The sequence below is a fragment of the Abramis brama genome, assembly GCF_963993115.1.
Source record: "Abramis brama genome assembly, chromosome: 19".
In the NCBI taxonomy this organism is placed as follows: domain Eukaryota; kingdom Metazoa; phylum Chordata; class Actinopteri; order Cypriniformes; family Leuciscidae; genus Abramis; species Abramis brama.
Window position 1 is genome coordinate 4,397,917 of NC_139981.1, and position 25,421 is coordinate 4,423,337.

General features: G+C 43.0%; 1 long non-coding RNA gene across 3 annotated transcripts; it reads left to right on the forward strand.

Annotated features, from left to right (window-relative positions):
- The first annotated feature begins 1,283 nt into the window (after nt 1-1,283).
- Nucleotides 1,284-3,809, forward strand: LOC311069911. Of its 3 annotated transcripts, none has more exons than XR_014603577.1 (4): nt 1,284-1,571; nt 1,813-1,893; nt 2,339-2,449; nt 2,860-3,809. It is a non-coding gene; the product is annotated as an uncharacterized lncRNA (long non-coding RNA). The 3 variants fall into 3 exon arrangements; XR_014603578.1 differs by having other exon boundaries at nt 1,853-1,893; XR_014603579.1 differs by lacking the exon at nt 1,284-1,571 and having other exon boundaries at nt 1,595-1,893.
- The last annotated feature ends 21,612 nt before the right edge of the window (nt 3,810-25,421 follow it).

Below are 25,421 nucleotides of genomic sequence, written 5' to 3' on the forward strand. Positions count from 1 at the left end.
CTCGTCATTTTGTTCATACAGGACATAATTCAAACTGCAAAGTGTTAACTTATATTTGTGTACACTCGCAATAAAAAACAACAAATTATTGTGTGTTTTGAGGGAGTTTCTTTCCCGTTTATCCTCGCCAGCCATAACCTCCGTCGTTGTTCTGACAAAAGTTTAACGTTAGTCTTCTCACATTCATGAAGTCTAATGACGGGTATACTGTAAAATCCAAATTTAACTGAACCTCCGACACAATTGGAACATCCATTGACCCAGCAGGAGATGACCATTTTCACTTTTTCAAAATCAAAATTTCCGTTTCAGCTTCTTCTTCTCATGTTCTGCATTGTAAGAATGTTGTGTTCTGCCCTCAGAAATGGCGCCGGGTTGGCAAATGCCCGTATGTTGTGACGTCATGTGGGAACTATGTATATGTTTATTTAAATGCTGCGTGACTTTGAAGTGTTTTAATGCGCATGCGCGTGATCAAACACTGGAGCACGTGCGCTGCGCGAGAGCAGATGGAAACGTCATCGACAACTGACAAACAACAAAACTCCCGTCTCTCGCTGTTGGTTTCACTGCTTTCAGGTAAGTTTAGTCAACAAAATCTCACAAATAATACACACAAACGCCCCTGACACATTTCTTACGTGTAATTGACACGCTTCTGTTGAATATTTACTTTAAAGAAATGGTTTTATGTCTTTGAAAAAGTCCGTTAGCATCTACGCTAGCAGCTAACCGTTTTCAGAAGAGAACGTTAGGCCTAAGTTACGTTAAGTTGAGGTCTTATTTATGAAAGTTTGGGTTTTTAAACACATATTTAGTGTAGATAACAGTTTTTGATAGTTTGCTGGTAATTTGTCAATGGGAAGTAAGCTAATTTATTTAGGCTAACCTAAAAGAATGCACTGTATTGTTAACTTAATCAGTGACGTCACTTACCAATATTGCTAAAATGTGATTTCAGAATAGCGAGAGAAAAAATAAAACTCTACAACAAGGGGTGAGTTATTGTTTAATCATGATGATAATTCCATATGCATTTATTTCACAATATATTATCTTAAGATTTGTATATATTTATCTTTTCTGCATTTCACCTCTGTTCTAGCTTGGTTCCTTGTAATAAACCTATCACATGTAATATTGTTGGCTCTGTGACAAATAGCATTATGTTCCTAGATCATCATGCTGTGATGGCCTGCTGCACCCCGTGTCCAAGAAAATCTCTATGAACCATATGACTAGTAAGCAAAACCACCTCAAACATGCAGTGCACTGCTGTTCAAAGGTTTGGGGTCTGTAAGATTTATGCTTTTGAAATAAGTCTCACATTTTAAAATCATTAACCCCAGGTTTTTTCAGTGAGATTGTCCTTGAGAAGCCTGTAGGCTAAATAATCAGCTAAATAATAGGCGACTAATACAATATTATAATGGTCATAGTTATAATAATAATTCATTTAACTATTATGATAACATGATATCCTGATGATTACTATATTTTATTTTATTTCTTTACGTCTGTTTTGAATTATGTTGGCCAATGAGACTGACACCATACTGTCCAACTCAAAGGTATTTATGTATTTGTATGTTTTTTTTTATTGATCAATACTGAAATTCTTTGTACTTTTAAATGCTGAATGTGGTTCAGGGGGTCGACAACTTTAGGCAGTTATTTTTCACAGATATCTTGGGCAGCTGTGGCTCATACTCTTAGCCTTTAAAAATGTTTGAATTGATATCCCCAATGCAATATCAGGGGGTAAATATATCATTAGAGTTCTTAAAGTTATGGCTTTGCTCTTGTTAACAGATGAGATATAATCCCTATTGTTTGGCCCTGTATTCTTCAGGACAAGACCTTGATGCCATCCACAGTCAGTAGATGAAGAAGGTGAGTTTAGCCGAATTCAGTTCTCTTTCCCTTTTTTTTGAGCTTAAACACAGACACGTGCACGCAAAATGAAGTCAAAATGCCCATCTTGGCGAGTTTCCTCTTGTCTTGTGTTTTAAACAGAAAGAAAACGGATGTGTGTCATTTATATTAGGTCTGCGCATTCGTCTTAAAGGGACAACAGCCTAACGTACCCGCAGCTGTTTTTGTTGCCAATGGTGATCAAACATCAAAAGAGGAAATGACTTGTAGCTTTAGCAAAGATACATTAATTTTATAGTTATTTTATTTTTACACTGAAGACTTATTTTACATTTTGATAAATCAATTTCTGTACCTGATAAGTTAGATTTAACTGAAAAACATAATGCCTTGCTTATTTCAACTGTATTTTTCTTCTATTGTATTTATCTATGCTTGTTATCTATTGTAATTTTCTATGCAGGTTCACTCCTCTACAAAATCCCCCCAATAGGGGTTATGCGGAGCGCCCAGCGGTCGAACCGGAAAGAGGTCTAAGCATTTCCGCTTTTCACTTCCGTACACATCTGCAGCGGTAGGTGATCTCTGAGTTTACTGTTAATTTTTGCTTATTATACAAAAATTCTTATTTCTGTTTTAATTAAAATGTCACGAATGCTAAAATATCAGAAAAGGGAACATCCGAACAGCAGTTTTTGTTGTGTGCCGATCTGCTCTATGTCGGGGAAAATGAGTAGTACAGAAGTACAAATAGGTTCTGTACTCGTAAAGTGACGTCAACATCCGCGTCAGCAGTAGCATTCGCTCCTCTAAATAAACTCTACTCTAGAAAAATATCTCTAAATAAACTCTACATTTTTCAATATCGTGCAGGACTAATATTGAGCATACCTTAAAATGAACCTGGAATAATAATTTGTGATACCAGATGAGATGTATGTATGATATTTGAACTGTACTATTTTTTTTATTTTATTTTTTCAGGTTTTCTGGGATCCCAGCGGAAGGCATCAAGGCATCAGACGTTGGCCTGGACAGATGCACCTGTAATCTACACCGACCTTTGCTTTTGCATGGATGGCTGATTATTACCATGTTCTGTGAGGGTTTCATTATAGCAAAACTGAGCACCTGTGACAGTGGAATTTGTAGGTGTAAAGTCACAGAGATAAAAAAAAAATTTATAGCCGTTTCAAACTTTTTTTCTCTTTCTCTCTCATGAACAACACAGCAGTTACAGGTTTTCAAATTCTTCATTGGAGGTGAGACTTATACGTTATATGTAGAGCGAATTCGCAGGTCAGAGTTCACTAGACTTGAATATTATTTTCTGTTTTTTTGTTTGACTTCAGAGTTGAAAGTGGGCTTAAAGGGTACATAGGCTTAATGTAGGCTTAAATACCCCTATATAAAACATTCTTTTTACTTTTTACAAACATTTTTTTGATTTGTAGTCTGAAATAATAAATAGTGCAGTATAAATAAATGCAATGTAGTGTTTTCAAATATATAATTTTTTCTATACACATTGATGCTGAAATATCTGAATGCATACACGATACCAGCAGCGCTCGTGCTCTCATATCTCCTACAGCTTGTGACACACAATCCCACCTCACTCTTTTCATTTGCTCCAGATGAATATTAATGCAATTGCAGGGCTTGAATTTTGGCATGGGATTGTTTGTCCATGTAAAGCGTTGTCTTTTTATTTTCTTGTTAAATTTGCAGATGGTGTTGGGAGTTTAAATGTTTTGAGCAGAGTGAAGATTGGCACATTCATGTATATTGTATATAAATGAATACTTTTTCAATTTTGTTGTAAGTTGTAGGCTACAGTTTGCAAAAAGATAGTTTTAATTAAAATGTTTGTGCAGTTTTATTTCTTGAAATATTTTCATGTTTGAAATATTAAATGTAAATTACTGTTAAAATTGACCGGAGTTCTCCTTTAAAGCGTCCATGGCAGAGCATTAATGTCGACTAGTCTGTACGACCCCTAGTGTAAACAGGGCCTTATAAATGTCAACCTATTCTAACTCAAGCTGCTCAGTCTTTAAGTAATCACGATTTTCCCATAGAAAAATTTCTTACACTCAATGAAAAACTTCTGATCCATGACACCTCTTACAGCTTTCAAGCTACATGCAACAAAATCAACAGTTCTACAGGCTGTTCTGACTTAGTATGCTTTAGTTCCTTCTAAATGATCAGACTTTTACATATGACATTATCAAAAATCCCCTAAAAAAACAAAATTACATTGACAGAATAGTCAAATCTAGCTTGGAATGTTTTTGATTTGATCCAAGTGTTCAAACTACAAACTTCCTATATAACCTTAGGATTTCAAGCTAACCCTCAGGCTCAAACTATTTTAAATTCTCAGGCAAGGCTTTAGCCCTTTCACACAGATTCCGGAAAATACACAGAGATAAAGTGACCCGGGATTTGACCCAGGTTCGTTTGATTTTGGTTCATTCACACTGCCAGTGATTTTCCGGAATCAGAGAGTGCGTTCACACACAACTCGTAAAAATCCCGTAAAGACAAGTGACATCGATATGACTTGTAATGTCTCAGCAGCGTCTTAAGTTTGCTTATGAGCTGCGAAATCACGCTTGTGCATTTTTTCTCTGATTCGATCATAAACTTGCGCATTACGTACTGTTTCACTAGCTGGCGAATGATCCCGGCTTCAGCGTCATCACTACGACACGGCTTTTGTTCACACAGCGCGCATTCCGGGACTGAACACGGTAATGTTACTAGGTCCCCAACCCGGCATCAATCCCGGGTCGTGTTTGCGTTCACACAGGAGGCGTTCTGGCAATTTCCCGGCAATTTGCCGGGATCATCGCGCTGTGTGAAAGGGGCTTTTGTCAAGCTAACATTCAAAGTTAATATAAGAGCTTAACGGGGTTTGTTGCTACTGGCTACTGATCTCTCAGTAGTTCTCACACAGATGTCCAGTAAAGCTGTGACTCAAGAGTTTTCAATGGGAAGTTTTTCAATGTAATGTTACCTCTTGACATCCGGAGGACCTCTTTTTGTGTTTCCTCCACAGTGGTGCACAGTTCCTGGATTACCCTCTGGGAGATTCCCTGCAGAGCTGCAAAGTCTGTTATGCTGTAGACATGCTGATCATACGGCTCGTTCGCAATCTGTCTCAGTAACATCTCATTTGCATCTTTGATCCCTATGGCGTATATTTCGATTCCCCTTTGCCTTAGCTTCTGAGCATGTGACTCAACCTCATCTTGAGAATCACCATCTGTGATAACAATGGCAATCTGAGGAACATTCTGCTGTGCTCGACTTCCGGCCTCTACAACAAAGTGTTGGTTCAGCATGAACTCCAAACCCTGGCCAGTAAACGTCCCACCGGTTTTATAATTCAGATTTTGGATGTGGTTGAGAATTTTCTCTTTGTTCTGGTAAGTGTTAAGCAAAAACTCAGTACGCGGCGTGTCACTGTACTGAACCAGACCGATCCTGATCCTATCAGGAGCAACTTCAAAGTTATCTACGAGTGAGGAGAGGAATTCACGGATTTGTTGGAAGTTGTCCAGCCCAATACTGCCAGAGCCATCCACCAGGAATACAATGTCAGCCACTGTCTCCCGTTTACAGACTGAGAGAAAGAAAACAGACTTTTTATTTGAGCAACAATCAGACAAAACTGAACATAATCATCTCGTATGATCTAGTCAATTCTGCCCCTACCAAGTTGTTGGCCATTGCTGACGAGAAAACATAATGACAGAACAAGGAATCCAAGTAATCCCCAATCCTTCTCCATGCTTGAGTTCCTCATTCCCTGAAAAAAGAAACCAATGAGGTTAAGTTTTTTGCAACACTCGCATCACCAAACAGAATTGTAAATATAATATGATGTTAGCTTTAAGAAAGAATGAACAGATATATTAAGGTAGTAGGGATTTCATTATATAAATCAAAGGACACAGAAATCTTTCCACTTTCCCACTGATCTTGTGAATTAAAAATAACACAGAGAATGTTTGTAAAGACTGTCAGGTTGAGATATGAGATCTACAGTTTTGTGTGCGTTACTGGGACTACGACTACTTATACTTATATCCTTACCACACAAGGGCCTTGTACCAAACGGTGCCCTTTATGTTTACTTGATGTTCACTTTATGTTTACTATGTAAACCATGGCCATCATAGGTCAGCAAAACTGCAACAAGTCTGATCAAACTTTATCAAATGCGCACCGATGCAGCAGCATTTGCAGAAATTACACTGACTGCACACAAGTGTAACAACTAACACAGCCTAGAAGGCCAAAACTCCATGTCTATGTAACCCCTAGGGGGCGCTCCAACGCACAATTTGGATATTTAGAATAGAGACCCCAAAAACCCACGCTCCCCTTTTAGATAATTAGGCAGGTTGCGTCCAATGAAGGAACAGAAATGGGACTGATGTACTCAATTATAAATGTATTAAACACTCACAAATATAAGAATTGGCAATCAGGGCAGACAAATAGTTCCCGCAAGTAACAGTAAACAGTTTTACAATAAATAGGTCACAGTGAATAAAAGCCTCATAGTAAATGAGTTACAGGATGTAAAGTCTAACAATATCAAAACTACAGTGCATAAAGTCGAATAAATAGGTACTGTTCACAAAACACTGCAAAAACACTTCAAACCAATTCGGCCGTGCAAACATACACGAACACAGCATTTCACACTTCACTAGTGAACATTTCATCACAAAATAGATGCTGTTCCTAAAGGAGATATTGCTCGATGCCCATCGGCCGAATGTTGGGAGTATGACTGCCAAACAGAAAATACACAAGGAAATAAAGCAAACACAACATTTAAATGAATAGGCTACCACAAGCAGGGCGCAATCCTAAGCCCAACTAGGTCCGAGTCATCCAGAAAGTAGCCGCTCCAAAAACACACACACACACACACACACACACACAGGAGATACAAAATACAACAATGATTAAGCTCAGGAAAAACAGTGGCTAGTGACCGACGTAGGCAATCCTCGTTTTTCTTTGAATCAACGCCGTATGCCCCGTAGCAATACAATTAAGTGGTGTGGATGACTAATAACTGTGCGCACTCTCATCAATGTTGTTTATTGCTGCAACTCTTATAGGATCACTACTCCCCATTATTAAAAACAAGTTTCTGTAAGCTCGTCACTGCTGGTACCATTGACTGGACACCATAAACGCAGACGCTGGTACCATTGACTGGACACCATAAGCGCAGACACCAGGTCGAGGTTGCTGCAAGACCTATGCAAGATCACTACTCGCTATTATGAAAGCAAGTTTCTGAAGGCTCGTCACTGCCGGTACCATTTACTGGACACCGTAACCGCAGGCGCTGGTACCATTTACTGGACACCATAAGCGCAGACGCCCAACCGAGGTTCTTCCCCTCGCACAGCCGATACACCAAGAGACTCACTCTTCCCTCACGCCGCACCATTTTTCTGTTCCTCTCAACACCTTTAAAGGGATGCGTCGCTTACGCCACCTGATCCAAATAATCAGCCGGCCTGCGTCGCTTACGCCACCTGATCCAAATAATCAGCCGGCCTTAAAGATGCACTTCTCAACTCAACCACTTGACCCGCTACATCTATAAATTGATTTAACACATCTCCCAGACACAAATACATGTCATATGTATGATGGATGATCTAAAACCCATCCATTGTTTTATAATTTATTATGTGGGCCAGCATTAAGGGGGTTTTCCTCTTAAGAGTTAATGTTTGTGGACTTCCTTTGTCTCTGAACAACTCTTACATTCTTAGAACATATGCCTACAGCTAAGAAAAATATTTACTTGATGAAGTTCCAGCCCATCAGATGTAGAACTGGCAGACATCTCCAGCAGAGCGGCAAAATTACAGGACAGATGGAGCGTTTAGAAACATCACTACAAAAATGTAAATAAATTATAAAGTACTACAAAATGCTAAACAATTTATGATTTATTTTATCAGTAATTTTGAATGTTATTTAATCAACATATTTACTAAATTAGGGCTGCAACAACGAATCGATTAAATCGATTCATTTCATTATCGATTCATTGTGTCGCGCGACTATGGAGCGAATTATGTGCCATAATTAAACAAACAAATCCAGCATTTTGCAAACAAACTCGATCTACTTCGCAAAGGAAAACTCGACTCGCAAACAAACTCGATCTGTTTTGCAAAGGAAAACTCAACTAGCAAACAAACAGAAAGCAATGTGCAAGTACAAAGGTCAGTTTGAGTGAAAATGCAGTGGAGTAATAAATATGTATTGTGTTTTACAAATATAAATAAATGAGCCAAGATAATACTTCACAAATAAATACAAACCATCCTACAAATTGCATGTAACCTTTGAACAAATACCAAATCTAGTGCATACAAATGCACATCTGTCTGTTATGATTGTGTGACACTTTTATGAGATCTCTCGGCTCGATTTTCTCACAAATGTGTCCAGACAGATTTTCTCTCAAATGCAGTTGAGCAACTTCCTCTTCTAAAACTAGGGGATTAATTTAGGCTAGTCTCCCAGGAGAAACACTGATTTGAAACTTGCCTTTGCCTACAGCTGAGGAAAATGACTGGTGAACGGGCATGTGTTTCTGTCTTATTTGATCTATAATTAACTTTTTGAGGTTTTCTTTTGCAAAATGTTTATTGCATATCTAGACAGAAATCCACATTAGCACTTAACTCTCTCTAGGATAGGGGAATCTATAAGCTGAAAGCTCTACCATCATATGTTGCTTTTTGTACATTTTTGCATGCGAAATGACTAAATTAGTGATTATGTCTACACTGAACGAATCTATTTCTTTCGTTCTCCATAAATTACCCTCCTTTCAATTAAATGAAATGTTCTCATTAATTTATGGAGAACTAAAGAAATAGACTTGTTCAGTAAATGTAACGTTTTTACAAAAATTTAAGTAACATATGATGGCAGAGCTTTCAGTTTATAGATTCCCCTATCCTAGAGAGAGTGAATTGCTAAGTGCTAATCTGTCTAGATATGTAATAAACATTTTGCAAAAGAAAACCTCAAAAAGGTTAATTATAGATAAATTAAAGGAGAACTCCGGTAAATTTTAACATCATGCTCATTTTTTTGTAAATTTGGAGTGCTGTCAATACAGAGAACAACGACAAAAATCGGTGTTGCCTACACCGTGTTATCCTCTTTTTAAAATTTGCACCCTGTTGACTTCAATGGGGCAAGTTTTAAACCTGCTTTTAGCCTCTTAACATCCTTGATGTGTCATTACAAGTGCACAGCCAATGTGAGTGATTCCTTCAGAGTGAACAACACGGTGAATCTGACTGCAGTAGATGTGAAAGATATGAATAAAAATGAAGTTACTGTAATTCGGCCAGCGCTCATAACTGTATTTATTTCCTGTTTTCGGTCGAAGCCCACAGTAGTCGATTGTCGAGTTCTCCACTGTTGCTTAGTTACCTATGATCACGCGCGTGAACTCGACAATCGACTACTATGGACTTCGACCAAAAACAGGAAATAAATACAGGTATGAGCACTGGCCGAATTAACTTCATTTTTATTCATATCTTTCACATCTACTGCAGTCAGATTCACCGTGTTCACTCTGAAGGAATCACTCACATTGGCTGTGCACTTGTAATGATCAGATCCAATGAGGGCGCTCCGCGCCCACTGCGTCACGTCCCACCGAAACGGGCGTGGCTAGGGCCTATAAATATAGCTCAACAGGCCGTATAATCTGATTTTTCATTTTCATTTCATTTTCAGTTGCCCTCTGTTCTAAAAGAGCCGAGCGTCTTTTTCAAGATGCCTCGCATCTTCTGTGGCTCGTGCGAGCCCCACTCAGCGACAGGGACCGCCATGTCAGCTGCGTTTCCTGCCTGGGTGAAGAACACGCAGCTCTCGCGCTCGAGCGGCTGCCCTCACTGCGAGCTAATGCCCATGGTGACTCTGAGGACTTGCCTGGCATCTTTCGCAGAGACTGCACCAAACGATATTGCAGCAAACGAGCCTGTTATAATACATGCACGCCTGAAAACAAACTCCGACGCAAAACATGATGATGCTCTCTCTTCCTGCTCTCTCTCCCTTTGCTCGTGCCACGCAAACTGCGCCGTTCACATGGGATGTCAGAAGCGGACGGTCACTGGGCTAGCTTTCTTTATGTTACAAGAAAGCTACCCCGCCCTCGCGCCCCGTTCGCGTGTGTCACTCACCGGCGAAAGGGGGAAAGAGAGTTTTAGTCCCGCCGAGGCCGGACCAACCTCCATTTCTCACACATTTCTCAGTCCCCTCTTAAGTTCAGGCGACTGGAAATATCAATATTGCAGTAAACAAGCCTGTTATAATACATGCACGCCTGCAAACAAACGCCGTCACAAGACATGACGCTCTCTGGCTATTCGCCTATTACGACCCATCTTCTGCTCTCTCTCTCTTTGCTTGAGCCGCACAAACTGTGCCGTTCACAAGGGATGTCAGAGCGGACGGTCACGAGCAATGTTCAGCACCCCACGTGCCTCACTCACCGGCGAAGGGAGGAGTCCCGCCGAGGCCGGACCAACCTCTAATTCTCACACATTTCTTAGTCCCCTCTTAAGTTCAGGCGGCTGGAAATATTAATATTGCAGTAAACGAGCCTGTTATAATACACGCACGCCTGCAAACAAACGGCGACACAAAACATGACGCTCTCTTATATGCTTGCGCTAACTGAAAGCTTATGTGTTTTCCCCCTGTGGCTCAGTTGTGAAATCTTAGGCTTTCGCGCCAGAGACCCGTGTTCGAATCCTGGCTCTGGCGGTGGATAAAAAAATAAAATAATTATGCCGTTCGCTTCTCCGAGCTCGCGGCCAGCTTTCTTACATATAGAAAGCAAACCCAAAGTCTTCCTAGTCCGCCTAGGAAAACGACGGTGTTCAAGTCCCACTGCGGCCAGACTTCCAACAAAACTTCTCGCTCGTTCAGTTCCAGATAATGCGACTGTTCCAGTGTATTTTGCAGTAAACAAGCCGGTACTACAGCCCGTTTGCCTGCACACAAACGCCGTTTTTACGACGACCCAGATAAATCCCATAAGAGTGTATTTTCTGGTATTCCAGCCACTGCCGATGGTGTTATGAGTGTAGTAAAAATGCCCACGGCCCAGTGCTCATTCCTACACACAAACACAGCCCGCCACAGCCCAGGGCTTGCACACATAAAATCGACTCATGTCGATTGTGCATTAAATGTAGTGAACATGCCCACGACCCACTGCCCACAAACACTACACACTGCATGTCTCACGGTTTCTGTACAAACGAAACCAACGCACATAAGTCAGCTCAAGCCGACGGCATTTTCAGTGTAATAAATGTGCCCGCTGTCCCGCGCCCACATTCACTCACAGACATGACAAGCCCCACGGGGCTCGCCCCGCTCACTCTCTCTCTACAAGCCGCCATAGGAGAGTCGAGCGCGGGCAGGCTGTCCGCTGTGATCAGCATGCCCCCCGCCTCGAACGATGCGGCGTCTGTGTTACAGCATATCGAAGCTCTCCGGTCGCCACCATGTCGCGGCCAGAGCCCAGATCTCATTCAACCCCTAGCTATTCATGCAAGTGCGTGGGAAAAGCTTCCCAGGGTATCAGAATGGGTGCTGAACATTATAAAGAGAGGCTATTCGCTACAGTTCGCTCGACGCCCCCGCCGTTACGCAGCGCGAATCGAAACTACAGTAGAAAAGGAAGTAGCACATCTACTTCGAGCCGAAATAGCGAAACTGTTGAGCAAAGGGGCCATAGAGCCTTTATCTCAAGCTCAGAGCGAAGGGGGTCTATACAGCAGATATTTTCTGGTACCGAAAAAAGACGGGGGTCTCAGACCCATTCTAGATCTATGACAGCTGAACAGAGTGCTTTTGAAACGCCGGTTCAGAATGCTCACAACCAGGAAAATCCTCACGCAAATTCGCCAAGGGGACTGGTTTATGTCAATAGATCTGAAGGACGCGTATTTCCAAATACAAATAGCATCATGTCACAGGCGATTTTTGAGATTCGCCTTCGAGGGCCAGGCATATCAATACAGTCCTGCCTTTCGGCCTGTCCCTAGCACCCCGTACATTCACAATGTGCATGGACACGGCGCTTGCACCCCTGAAACTTCGGGGCATGCGAGTTTTGAATTATTTGGACGATTGGCTGATTCTAGCTCGATCACACTCGGAGCTCATAGAACACAGGACCATATTACTCGAACATCTCGAGAATCTAGGTCTCAAAGTCAATTGGGCGAAGAGTTCACTGTCCCCCAGTCAGAGAATATCTTTTCTGGGCAGAGAACTGGACTCGCTGTCTATGACAGCACAACTATCACCACAGCGCAGAATGAATATTCAGCGCACAACGAAATCCTTCCGCTGCGGCACTACAGTCCCGCTCAGAGAGTTTCAGAAAATGCTAGGTCTCATGGCCTCAGCATCATCAGTACTCCAGTTGGGTCTGCTTCGAATGCGCCCACTGCAGTTCTGGCTAAAAGCGCGAGTACCGTGTCGAGCGTGGACCTCTGGTCTTTTTCGCCTCAAGGTCGATCAAGAATGCGTCTCAGCTCTGAAACCTTGGACAGCGACCGACTGGTACAGGTCAGGTGTAAACCTGGGGACTTCCTCGAGTGTGAAGGTGGTGTCTACGGACGCCTCCACCTCGGGATGGGGAGCGCTGCTCGATGGCAGACCGTTCTTCGGCCAGTGGTCAGAACGGGAAAAGCTTCTACACATAAACTGCCTGGAGATGATCGCGGTCGACAACGCGCTGAGGCGTTTTTGTCCCTAGATAAAAGGACACCACGTCTTGGTCTGTTCGGACAACATGTCAGTGGTGGCCTATATAAATCGCCAGGGAGGTATCAGATCCCGAAACTTCTACAGGCTGACGGAGCACCTCCTGGTCTGGGCTCAGCACAATCTGCGCTCGCTGAGAGCAGCGCACGTGCCAGGTCACCTGAATGTTGGACCAGACAGACTGTCCAGAAACAATGTTCCGGCAGGGGAATGGTCTCTACTCCCACAGACAGTCCAACTGCTGTGGAAGACATTCGGCAGAGCGAAGGTAGACCTGTTTGCGTCTCAAGAAAACGCTCACTGTCCGGAGTTTTTCTCCAAGAGCAGGGATGCGCTGGCCCACGTCTGGCCCCGCTGCCCGCTCTATGCTTTTCCCCCCGTCATGCTCATGCCTCAGGTATTAGAGCAAATCAGGGAAAACGGATGCTCAGTGCTGCTTGTGGCTCCGCTCTGGAAAAACCAGACCTGGTTCCCAGCTCTGATGCAGCTGGCAGACACTGCCCTGTGGCTGATACTGGTGAGGAGGGATCTCCTCTCTCAGGCCAGGGGCTCGATCTGGCATCCTCGCCCAGAGCTCTGGTCCCTACACACATGGACCATCAACGGGTACCCACTAACCTCCCGGTGGGAGTGTTAAACACGATCACGCAGGCTAGGGCCCCATCTACTAGACGGCTCTATTCCTCGAAATGGTCTGTGTTCTCTAGCTGGTGCACAGCTCGTGGCATATCACCCCCAGACTGTGGAGTGACGGAGGTTCTCTCCTTCCTGCAAGAGCTACTGGATAAGGGCAGAACCCCATCCACGCTCAAGGTTTACGTGGCGGCTATAGCAGCGTTAACTAAACCAACGCTTGGCCAGTCACTTGGAAGGAATGATTTGGTCATCCGCCTCCTTAAGCGGGTCGCACACCGGACGCGCAGCTCAGCGCCGCGCCGCGCCACGTCTAGGACAACTCTCACCTGAAAATCCGATAACATCAGCAATTTTCTGATTTCTGTAAATAAATATAAAACTAAATGTATATTGCAGCACAGGGTGAAGTCCGTATATACATTAACTACGATTTGAGACACATAAATGTAAATTTAATATAAAACTATGTAAATGGCGCTCTGTGGCGCGGCAGGATTTTGAACACGGTCCTGAGCCGTTGCTGGGCGCCGCGGACAGACGCCGCCGGTGTGTGTACTCTCATAGAGAATAATGTGTTTGAATTTAAAAGACGTGGCGCTGAGCTGCGCATCCGGTGTGCGACCCCCTTTAGAGGAGCTAAGAGGCTGAATCCTCCCAGACCTCCATCAGTTCCCATGTGGGACCTTTCTACGGTTCTGGAAGCCATGAAGGGTGCCCCATTCGAGCCAATACAATCAATAGATATCAAACATTTGTCTTTCAAGACTGTGTTTCTTCTGGCTCTCGCTTCGGTGAAGCGTATAGGGGACTTGCAACTGCAAGCGCTCTCAGTGAGCGCGTCGTGTATGGAATTTTGGCCAAATGACTCGAAAGTCATACTCAAGTCAAGACACGGGTACGTTCCTAAATCCCTCAACACACCGTTTAGGGCACAGGTGATTTCCCTGTCAGCCCTGCCGGTCTCTAACGAGGAAAGGGACGCGAGCTTCCTTTGCCCTGTTAGGGCATTAAGGGCTTATGTGTCTCGCTCGGCTGTCTTCAGACAGACAGAGCAGCTCTTTGTTTCGTTCTGTGGACGTCCTAAGGGACTAGCTGCGTCAAAACAGAGTCTATCCAGGTCAGTGGTGTAGTCTACGTGATACGCAGGTATACGCCGTATACCCACTAGAAAAGGCCAAGGATTTCCGTATACCCACTTAAAAAATCGTGAGGATACGTAACAACTTCGTTTTGTGTCAGAACTTTGACACTTTCATTCATAAATTCACCCCGTCAGTGTTTGCGAAGCAACACCGAATCGTGGAATCCAGTCACAAATGGAGCTTGCTAAGCAGAACCTCATCACGGAATTTGGCTATTTTTGAATGAATAAATCAAAAGTAGGGATATGATATGGACTAGTGTCTGTGAATATTAAAGTTAAAAGAGACTGCAATTGTTCTACGCATCTCTGGGAATGAGCGCTCAATGTGTGCTCCACTACGCACACACACACACACACACACTGAAGCACGCGTGACTCACGCTCGTGGTGTTTTCAGCGTTTCACTGTATTGAGACATGATGTAGGATAGGATACACATGTGCACTTTCATCGCAGAGCTGCTATGAGAGTCACTGCACGAGAATTTCACCATTTAATTTGACAAAACTATCGTCATTCATTCGTTTCATATAGCCTACACATAGAAACTGTAATGTCTTCAAAACAACCTGTCAAAATAAAAGTTCGGTATAACTTGAAGAAATTATAACAGAAATATATTACTATTGCACAGTAGAGTATACTTCAAGTAGGCCTAATAATAATAATAATAATAATAATAATAATAATAGTTTATTAAAACACACAGAAACTCAAATGTCTACAACCCACCAAAATAAAAGTTTGGTCTAACTCAAAGAAATTAGAAAGAAATTGCACAGTAAAATTAATAAAATTTTAAAATTAAAAATTAATAATAATAATAAAATCTATTAAAACGTTATTTTAAGGGAATATCACACAAGTTTTCATACGCGTTATAATTTAAACAGTAAACTTGCCAAAACAATAACACCTTTTTTTTTTCTTTTTTTTTAAACACCATTTCTAAAAGTAAATTTGTATTTGTGCCTATAATGTTTCATTATTTATTTTTTTATTTTTTGGGGAAAATTGTCAGCTGATAAAACCTGTGCTTCAGGGACCATATTCATATAATATCTAAGGCTAAATGTAGCTCTTAACTGGCTAAATTAGATGGTGATTAACACTAAACAGTAACAGGTTTATATTACAGTATACTCACTACAAAAAACTAGACTACACCACTGATCCAGGTGGATAGTTGATGCTATAGCGCTGGCTTACACTTCTAAGTGCCTGCAGTGCCCGTTAGGTGTCAGAGCGCACTCCACAAGAGGCATGGCCTCGTCGTGGGCTTGGTCTAGTCTAGTGGGATTGCCTTGCAAGATATCTGTATGGCGGCAGGCTGGGCCTCCCCGTCAGATCCCGTTGTACTTTTATAAGGTTTTATAACCTAAAGGTTCCCGCCCTGCAGGCTAAGCTGCTTTCGGTCTAATAAATCAGTATTGTCTGCCCCGTGGTTATCGGCTCAGAATACTGAAACTGCTTGAGCACCGCTCGCTGATCGATCAAACTGCTCTATGGGCAGTGTGTAAGACCCATAATATTCATCAGTCCAGGCCGAGTTGCCTCGCCCTGACTGTGTGGAACACTACTGATATAATATGTTCAATAGGACGCTACTTATTACGGGAATGATGCTGCTCTAGCCCCTTCCCGGACTCTCTGCGAGTCCCTGATGATTTTGCACTGTATGAGCCCCGGGCACCTGCCCTTGGGATTTTGGTGTTGGATCTCAGCACGCACGGCGTTTTGCATTGTGTTCCCCTAGCGTAAGATTTTACGCAGTATGAGAGACCTCTCGTAAGAGAACGTACTCGGTTACTAACGTAACCTCGGTTCTCTCTAGAAGAGGGAACGAGTACTGCGCAACTCTGCTGTGCCTGCAACGCGCTCTGGTTCGCTTCGGCGATGAAAAACCAGATTATACAGCCTGTCGAGCTATATTTATAGGCCCTAGCCACGCCGTTTCGGCGGGACATGACGCAGTGGGCGCGGAGCGCCCTCATTGGATCTGACGTCATGAGGGCCTCTCTCGATAGGCTGCTGCAGTTGCCGCAGAGCAGCCAATAGGCGCGCAATCCGTCCTGGCTATGTCTGCATGCTGCCGCAACGCGTTTTACATTAATACAATATTAACCCCTTGCCTCGCAGGGATCACTGGTGATCCCAGATCTCAGATTGTTCATTGTTTTTGAGCTTATTTATCTCTCTATTAGTAATTGCTAGAGTATTTCTGAGTAGTTCATAGTAAACTGTCAAGTGTCAGCTTTTAAATGATACCTTGGTTTTGTGTATAGATAGATTTCCGATGACGTCACATTTCTCCCGCAACTCCTTACGGCGCCATCTTGTGTGTCAAGTGGGTCAAGCGTTTGTGTTACGGAGCATGATAATATCCTGAATCGGCATTATTCTGAACATGAAAATCATACGATTATTCTCCGTTTGGCTGGAGTTAATATTCAGTGCTGCTCTTGTGAACATTTAGAGGTTTTGTGCTCTGGAGATGTGACACTTTATCTAATCATTTCCAAGATGGGCTAGCTAAATGCGCTAGCTCTCATCGGCTGTCAAATCGCTGTACCCAGGCGGCTACTATCGACACAGCCCTTGAGAGGTGTTGGCTGGGCAGAAGCACACTCTGACGATTGTCCACCTTCATCACTTTCTCTGTGGCCACATCAGCTGGTCGAGCCAGAGGCAGAGGCTACACCTGGAGCACATCGCTCCGTGCCTCTGCTCTCCATCTCTCTCCTAAGTTACACTAAATTAGTTCGGAGCGTTGTGTTGTTGTTGTTTTTTTACCCAGATGGTGTTGTCTTGACACTGAGTCTAAATGTACCATATAATAAGGGCTGTGCAGATATCAGCCGCCTGGCTACAGCGATGTGAACCGTCAATGCAGGGCTCCAGACTAACATTTCCACGAGGGAGAGAGAGCAAGACAGCGCTTAGTTTGGAGACGGTGAAGTCTTGTTTACATGTTCGCCTGGCTCCGAAGAGAGAGAGAGAGAGTGCGCGCGCGCGACCGGCTCTCTCTCTATCTGCTCGTTCTTTCAGTTAAACATGCACCCAGTTCATCTACATTACTCACCGATCAAATAAGACTTTGGCGGGACAAAAATTCACTTTGGCGGGCGCTAAAACAAGTTCAATGCAGGAGAATTCATGCGTGAATTTAAGTGTAGTGTATGACCATGCACTCGCACAAATGCGACCACTCAATTTCACATCATATCTTGCCTTGCAAACATCGTCTAATGTGTCCCTGTAAATAACCTTAACCTTGTCGCCAGGTTTGGAGGAATTTGTCATCGTTATCTCACACAAAAGAGTCAAAAATACTTTATATTAACTGGCTTTCTATTAATGCAGCCTAGTGAATGAGCCGTGTCTCCCAGTGGCTTACTGACAGCTTTGACACACAACATGGCGGCGCGCCGCAGAGGATAATGGGTAATTCGAGAAACGGAAACCCATCTATAGTCAGAAGGACTCATTAGCAACAACCATTTTATTATGGGTATGTCATATTGCACTCGATTCTCAAATGGGGGGTGACAGGTAAGGGGTTACAGGTAAGGACAATTTTTTGGCTTCAATATCTCGCGGAAAAGAGATTTTCCTCTAGCGTAAGATATTACGCAGTACTCGTTCCCTCTTCTAGAGAGAACCGAGGTTACGTTAGTAACCAAGTACGTTTTCGTGTTGTGTTTTTTGTGTTTACATTGTGTTTTTCCGTGGTTGCTACGTAACGTTATCTTACCAGCTTTACTCGCTCTGTTTTTCGGTTGTGGATGTTTTTAATTTTTAAAAAGAATTTTCTATTGTTCTTAATGTAGTAACTATGTTTTGACCATGATATTTGTAGTGTAAGCTTGGTAATATAAATGTAAACTCACTCTCTCGCTCTCTCTAAATATATATACACACACAGAGAGACATAATATATAACATATATATATATATATATATATATATATATATATATATACAGACCCTTTCCAAAAAATTTGAATATCATGGAAAAGTTTATTTATTTCCATAATTCCATTCAAAACGTTAAACTTCCATAGATTATAGATTCAGGGCCCACAACTTAAACGATTTCAAGTATTTAGTTGTTTATTTGTACATAATTTGGGCTTCCAGCTCATAAAAACCCACAAAAACAGGATTTCAAAAAATTAGAATATTACATGAAATCACACAGTAATTACACAGTGATACCATGGTCATTGATCCAGGTTTTGGTTATTTTGGCAGTGTGGGCAGGTGCAAATCCTGCTGGAAAATGAAGTCAGCATCTCCATAAAGCTTGTCTGCTGAAGGAAGCATGAAGTGCTCTGAAAATGTCCTGGTAGACGGCTGTGTTGGGTGGACAGCACAGTGGACCAACACCAGCCGATGACATGGCTCCCCAAACCAACACAGATTGTGGAAACTTCACACTGGACTTCAAGCATCTTGGATTGTGTGCCTCTCCATTCTTCCTCCAGACTCTGGGACCTTGGTTTCCAAATGAGAGGCAAAATTTGCTCTCATCAGAAAAAAGGACTTTGGTCCACTGTGCTTTATTAAATCCAGAGTCAATGCAGCCGTTTACCAGGACATTTTCAGCGCACTTCATGCTTCCTTCATTTTCCAGCAGGATTTGCACCTGCCCCATCCTTGTGTTCTCAGTGTTCTGGCCATGTTCTGGCCTTGTTCCATTAACAATGCGTTTGCCGTTGGCATTATACTAAATGTCCCTGTGGACTATGAATTAATTTCCCCTTCATGAATTGATACCTGCCACAATCAGGGTAAGTACTCGCTTTTGTCAACATATGATGAAATGCATGTTCTTGCATGTTTTGTTCACATCCCTCCTGGGCATATGTAATTTTATTTTATTTTTATAAGACAAGCATGTGAAGTAAGATTAGGGTGTTTTTGTCTTTAAACCTAATATGCCTAATTATATATATTTATATGTTTATCATACAGGACCTTCTGCTTCCCTCTCCAAATCACCTGCTGAAAAGAAACCGCGAGTGACACCAGTTCATGGTAAATGCATTGTAATTCTGCCCATCAATTCAAATGTTTGTCTCATGTACTATGGTATTGATCTTTGTTTTTTTATATTTTCTTTTTTTTAGCACCACCCTTGTGCCCCACAATACCTGTGCCCATTCCTGAAGAGTTGATGTTTCTTGTGAAGAAAGATCCATCGGGTTCGACTGAGGTGAGAGAACGGAATGTGTTAAAGATGGGGTAAGGGTGTACTGCACATAGACTTGACAAATGTAGAATTTTCAATGAAGCTGAGTTAATACTAATACTGGGTTAATATATTTTCTCTTCAGAGTCCACTTCCCACATAGCTGAAGCATCACACAGTAAGATGATTGCTCTACTCTTCTGCTGCAAAATACTACAATTTTCCGAGCATTTTTCTTGTTCAATTGCTTGCTCTTCATTTAATGAACGAGTTTTTAATGTAGCTTAACAAATGTCTGCATTATGAATGTGGTTGTTCTGAGTTTTTGATTGCTTCTTTTTTATTATCTTAATTTAAAAGAAAGACCTTTATTATTATATTATTTGTCTATGTATTTGTAGAGCCATGGTCCTCTGCTCCTGATGCTTTGTCAAAGCCAAATCCAGCTCCTTCACAACTGACAACAAAAAGTAAGCATCTAGATGATTCTTCAAACATCTGCCTGATTGATAGAAGAAAGTATGTAGCTATTCTTCTGTCTTCATTTTAATCATAACCAGGTGCACCAGTCCATCCCAGAAATCCTCCTCCACAACTTAGCTATGACCATGATGTCCGCCAGTGGAAGTGTTCCCAACAGCAGAGGATCTGGATGAAGACAGAGCTGGAATCCATGGGTCTATGGCCTGGCTCGGTTCCTGTGAGCAACCCCATGAAGACTGTGTCATTGTGGCATTTACCTCCTCAGCCAGAGCTGATGGACACCATCACTGATCTGCCATCTCCAAAATATTTTCAGCTTCATCCCTTTTTCATTTGGAAGCCTGAAAATGATACCCTGATGGCTCGGCTGAGGAACAACTATGCTCTGCCATGCAATGATGAGTGTAAACAGCCACAGGTGACATCTGCAGGAGTTGGTAGACCTCGTGTGATTACAGGCATCATGGGTCAATACTACCTATTCTCGTCACGTCTGTGCTGCAAAGTCTGCAAAAAGAGATGGTTTGCAGACAACCCGCAGTGGCTGGAAAAGCTCCCCAAAAGATTTACAAACTTGTTGCCAGCAGTTCTTACTTATAAGAAGGATATTTGTAAATCTTTATTGGATGAACTGCGGCGTACAGGAAAATCACCCACAGACATGGCCAATCAGGTAATGGAAATGATGCACCTAAAATATGAACGTGCACACTTGGCCTACCTCCTCAGTTGCCAGAATATCCTAGATGCTGAGGCTGGAAGGTATGGACAAAAAAAGCATCACAGGATTCCTGAGAAAGGAGACCCAGCCTGCTCCCTTTGGGGAGTATGATGATCCCAGTGGATGGAATGGAATTGCTGTGTCTGCACACTACCTTACTGACTGCCTCCTGTACGAGTACCAGCGCCAAGAGGGAGCTATTAATAAGCTCCTACAGGGAACCTTTGGGCAGGCTTTCCGTTCTGACCACACCCGGAAGGTGGCCAGGAAGGTTACATTTACATCTGACACGATGTCATCCTATGCCATCATGAATGAAACCTGGATGATCTTATCATGGGTGATGGTACAGTCAGAAACAGACAAATCACTGGAGCCCATGTACAGGGGGCTCGCAAACCGCTACAGGATGGCAGAAGTGGAGAAAGCACAGTACCATTGGGTAGACAGGTAGGCCATGGGGCATTGTGAAAATGATTATAAGAATATTACAGGATTGATAATTCCATACCTTGCCTAAGATATATCACATGGAAAAATGTGCACATTTGATAATCACATTATCCTGACTGATGAACAGATCCATTGACTGATTGCTACAGCAGCATTAACATTAATTCTGTTGTTTTTTTCAGAGATTGTTGTGCACCGTTCAGAGTGCCAGACCCTCACAAAACAGAGCACCTGAACTGGGAAGCATGGCAGACTACGGATGCCATTATTGCTGAAGCCACTTCCGGAAACTTACAGAACACCTGTGCCTCCAGATCTCACTTCCATTGTATGAGGCTCCTCCTCCGTGAGTGTGTTTCAGAGCATCACACCCTTTACAGCTCCTTCTCCCAGTTCTTGTCTGCTGCTGTCAGTCTGGTGGATCAGGAAGACCTGCAGAAGCTCAAGGATGCATACATATTTTGTGGGATTCAGCCTGCCAACCCCACAAAGCAGCACATTCACTGCAGCACTGCAGAACAAAAATCCCACAGCCTTGAGAACTCCTGAGGAGGGTTGAGGATGTTATACACCATTTTCATTTGGCAGCAGATCCTAATGGTGTTCCCCTGTACAAACCCTCTATGCTTAAGACATGGTGCATTCAGCGTGTTCACATTCTGAGGGGCTGTTTAAGTGATCCAGAGGTTGCAGGTTAAATCCTATACAGGCATGGTGGAACACTGCAACTTAACCACGTCCAGGGCGAGGGGGCCAAAGTTCCAATATGGATCCCCATAAGAGGAACATCTCAGCAGGAGGGGTACCACTTCCACCAGGCTCAGTGGGTCACTGGCACACGTGTCTCCTCACGTTTTAAGCCCAGGGGATGACAGGAGTGGCACGCTGGAATTTTCAGCGTCTGGTGGATCTGAAACAGTCAAGTATTCGGCTTCCAGGAGCCTTTGATCCCTCTCTGATTGCTGATCTGAATACTGTCTCAGAAAGGCTGTTAGGTATGTCGAAGTATCCTGCCCTTCGGGTATCTAACGTAAAAACTGGAGAAAGATTTGGGCTGGAGTATGTTGAACCTGGATGCCGCCCTGTTGTTCTGGACTGGGAAAAGCACAAGACCAAGACCACTCAACCTGTAAATCTAGCTGAGCAGATTGATCCACCCACTGCCCAGTCTCAATACCCTTCTGCTGCTCTTGATGTGACTCCTAGTCCTCATCTAGAGTCAGGTAAACATTTACAGATGCAGGAACTCAAAATATACTGATAGCAGACTTTTTACCCATAAATTAACAAAATGTTTTACTTTGTGTTGTTGTTGTTACAGTAACCACCAGCGCCCTGCCTGTGCCCCTGCTGTCCTCATCTTTTGCTGGCCGCGCTGAGCCTCGTTCAGAGACAGGTGAGCAATTTGATAAACACACAAAGTCATTCCATAAACACTTTTTATTTTTCCTTTATTCAAAAAGTAATTACAAATATAGCTGCGAGCAGCGATTGCGGGCCCAAGCCGGTGGCACCGCCACCCTGGTGCCTTTAGTTACACTAAAGCCACCGGGGTGGCGGTGTCACCGGCTTGGGCCCTCCATCGCTGCTCGCAGCTATATTTCTATATATATATATATGCCAGTTGGTGGCGCTATAACTTATGACTCACAATAGTTACATCCATCTGATCGGCCTCTTACCACGAACACACTGCTGAAGTTTCATCAAGATCAGTTAACGTATGCAGAAGTTATATTACTTCGTGTTTCTCTTTTCTCTCCATTGTTTCATGGCCAAACCGTTCGAGATATCAAAAATCCGTCCGGAATTTATCATCCTCAATGTCTTGACTTCATGCTGACCGAGTTTGGAGGCGATTGGATGAATTCCTAGGATGAGTACATTAAATTCCACAGCATGCGTTTTTCAAACAACCCATAATAGCCGACTTCCTGTTGGGCGGAGCTAATAACTTAGAGTGCGGAAGTTGTTCGGCCCGATGAGATCTATATGTGTACCGAGTTTCATATTAATTCATGCAAGCGTGTTTGATATATGGACCAAGTTTTCACACCGTGTCCAAGGGGGCGCCGTTGAGCCCCCCTGCCACGCCCGGGTACCAGCTTCAGCCCGGCTCTGATGACCGTGGGTTCTGACCTGTGTGGATAGTTTCAAGAGTTTTTGAGCACGTTAAGGGCCCCAAAAGCCCCTGAAACCTTGAAAAACAAAGATTAAATGGAATAGACAAATGCCCCCCCCCCCCCACACACACACACACAGACACACAGAGAGAGACAATTCTCCAGAAAATTCACATTCAAACCAAAATATCTGACTTCCTGTGGGTCTGAGGTTATGACTGTAAATTAGAAAGGTGTCCTGCTTGATGAGAACAATACACCTACCAAGTTTTGTGATTCTAGGAAAAACTAAGCCCCCATTTTTGACTAAAGGTGGCGCTACAGAGCCATTCCACCACGCCCGTTTCTGAAACTTTGCACATGTCTACTGGATAATAAATGTGATGTGTCTGTCGAGTTTCATGCATTTTCAAGTATGTGAAGAGTCTCAAAAGCATCCGAAAAGAATATTAAAGTTTGATGCGTTGCCACGGCAACAGTATCTAAGATATCAATAATCCTTTCACAGGTCTACATCTGCCGTGTGTCTACATTATACACATAAAGTTTTAAGCAAATCGGGTAAAAATAAGAGAGTGATTTCAAAGCATTTTGAAAGTGACACACTTCCTGTTGCCAGTTGGTGGCGCTATAACTTTGACTCACAAACGTCACATCCTTGTGATCGGCCTCTTACAACAAACACACTGCTGAAGTTTCAGCAAGATCAGATAATGTATGCAGAAGTTATAACACACTTCCTGTGTCCCATTATTCGCCATAAATTCGTTTCCTCGCCATGGCCAAACCGTTCGAGATATCAAAAATCTGTTCGCAAGAATTCATCCTCAATGTCTTGACTTCATTCACACCGAGTTTGGCGGCGATCGGATGAATTCCCTAGGAGGAGTATTTCACATTCCATTGTATGCGTTTTCCAAACAACGTATAATAACCGACTTCCTGTTGTGCTTTTGAAAAACTTAGAGCACGAAAGTTGTTCGGCCCGATGAGATCTATATGTGTACTGAGTTTCATATTATTACATGCAAGCGTGTTTGATATATGGACCAAGATTTCGGACCCCATTCCAGGGGGCGCTGTCGAGCCCCCCTGCCACGCCCGGGTACCAGCTTCAGTCCGGCCCTGATGGCCGCGGGTTCTGACCTGTGTGCAAAGTTTCAAGAGTTTTTGAGCATGTTAAGGGCCCCAAAAGTGGCAAAAAGGCAAAAAAAAAATAAATAAATAAATAAAAAATCCTTACGGAAACAATAGGGCCTTCGCCCTTTCAGGGCTTGGGCCCTAAATATTTACTTCCTGTTATAGTAACCACCAGCGCCCAGCCTGTGCCCACGCTGTCCTCATCTTTTGCTGGCCACGCTGAGCCTCGTTCAGAGACAGGTGAGCAATTTGATAAACACACAAAGTCATTCCATAAACACTTTTTATTTGTCCTTTATTCAAAAAGTAATTACAAATATTTACTTCCTGTTATAGTAACCACCAGCGCCCAGCCTGTGCCCACGCTGTCCTCATCTTTTGCTGGCCGCGCTGAGCCTCGTTCAGAGACAGGTGAACATTCATAGATAATCATGCCAAAAATACTGCTAGTATTTATTATCTAGGTCAAAGACTGATTATATATTATTGTGATTGATGTAGGAACCACATCCACACCACCTCTGTCCATGATGGCCTCACCAACTAGCACCCGCACTGGACCTGTGAAGACTGGTGGTAGGGTGTTTGTGTTGGATCACGAAAGGTGGACAGCCTCAATGAAGAAGGCCATTGACATCTTACTGAAGAAACACCATGGCAAGAAGGACATGATTAAGCTTGTGGATCAGGATCTCGCAGCAATGGTTCATAACTCCTGTACTGATCCCAACAGCATGCTCCATTCAACCACAGAACTGCACATTACACAGTATGTCAAGC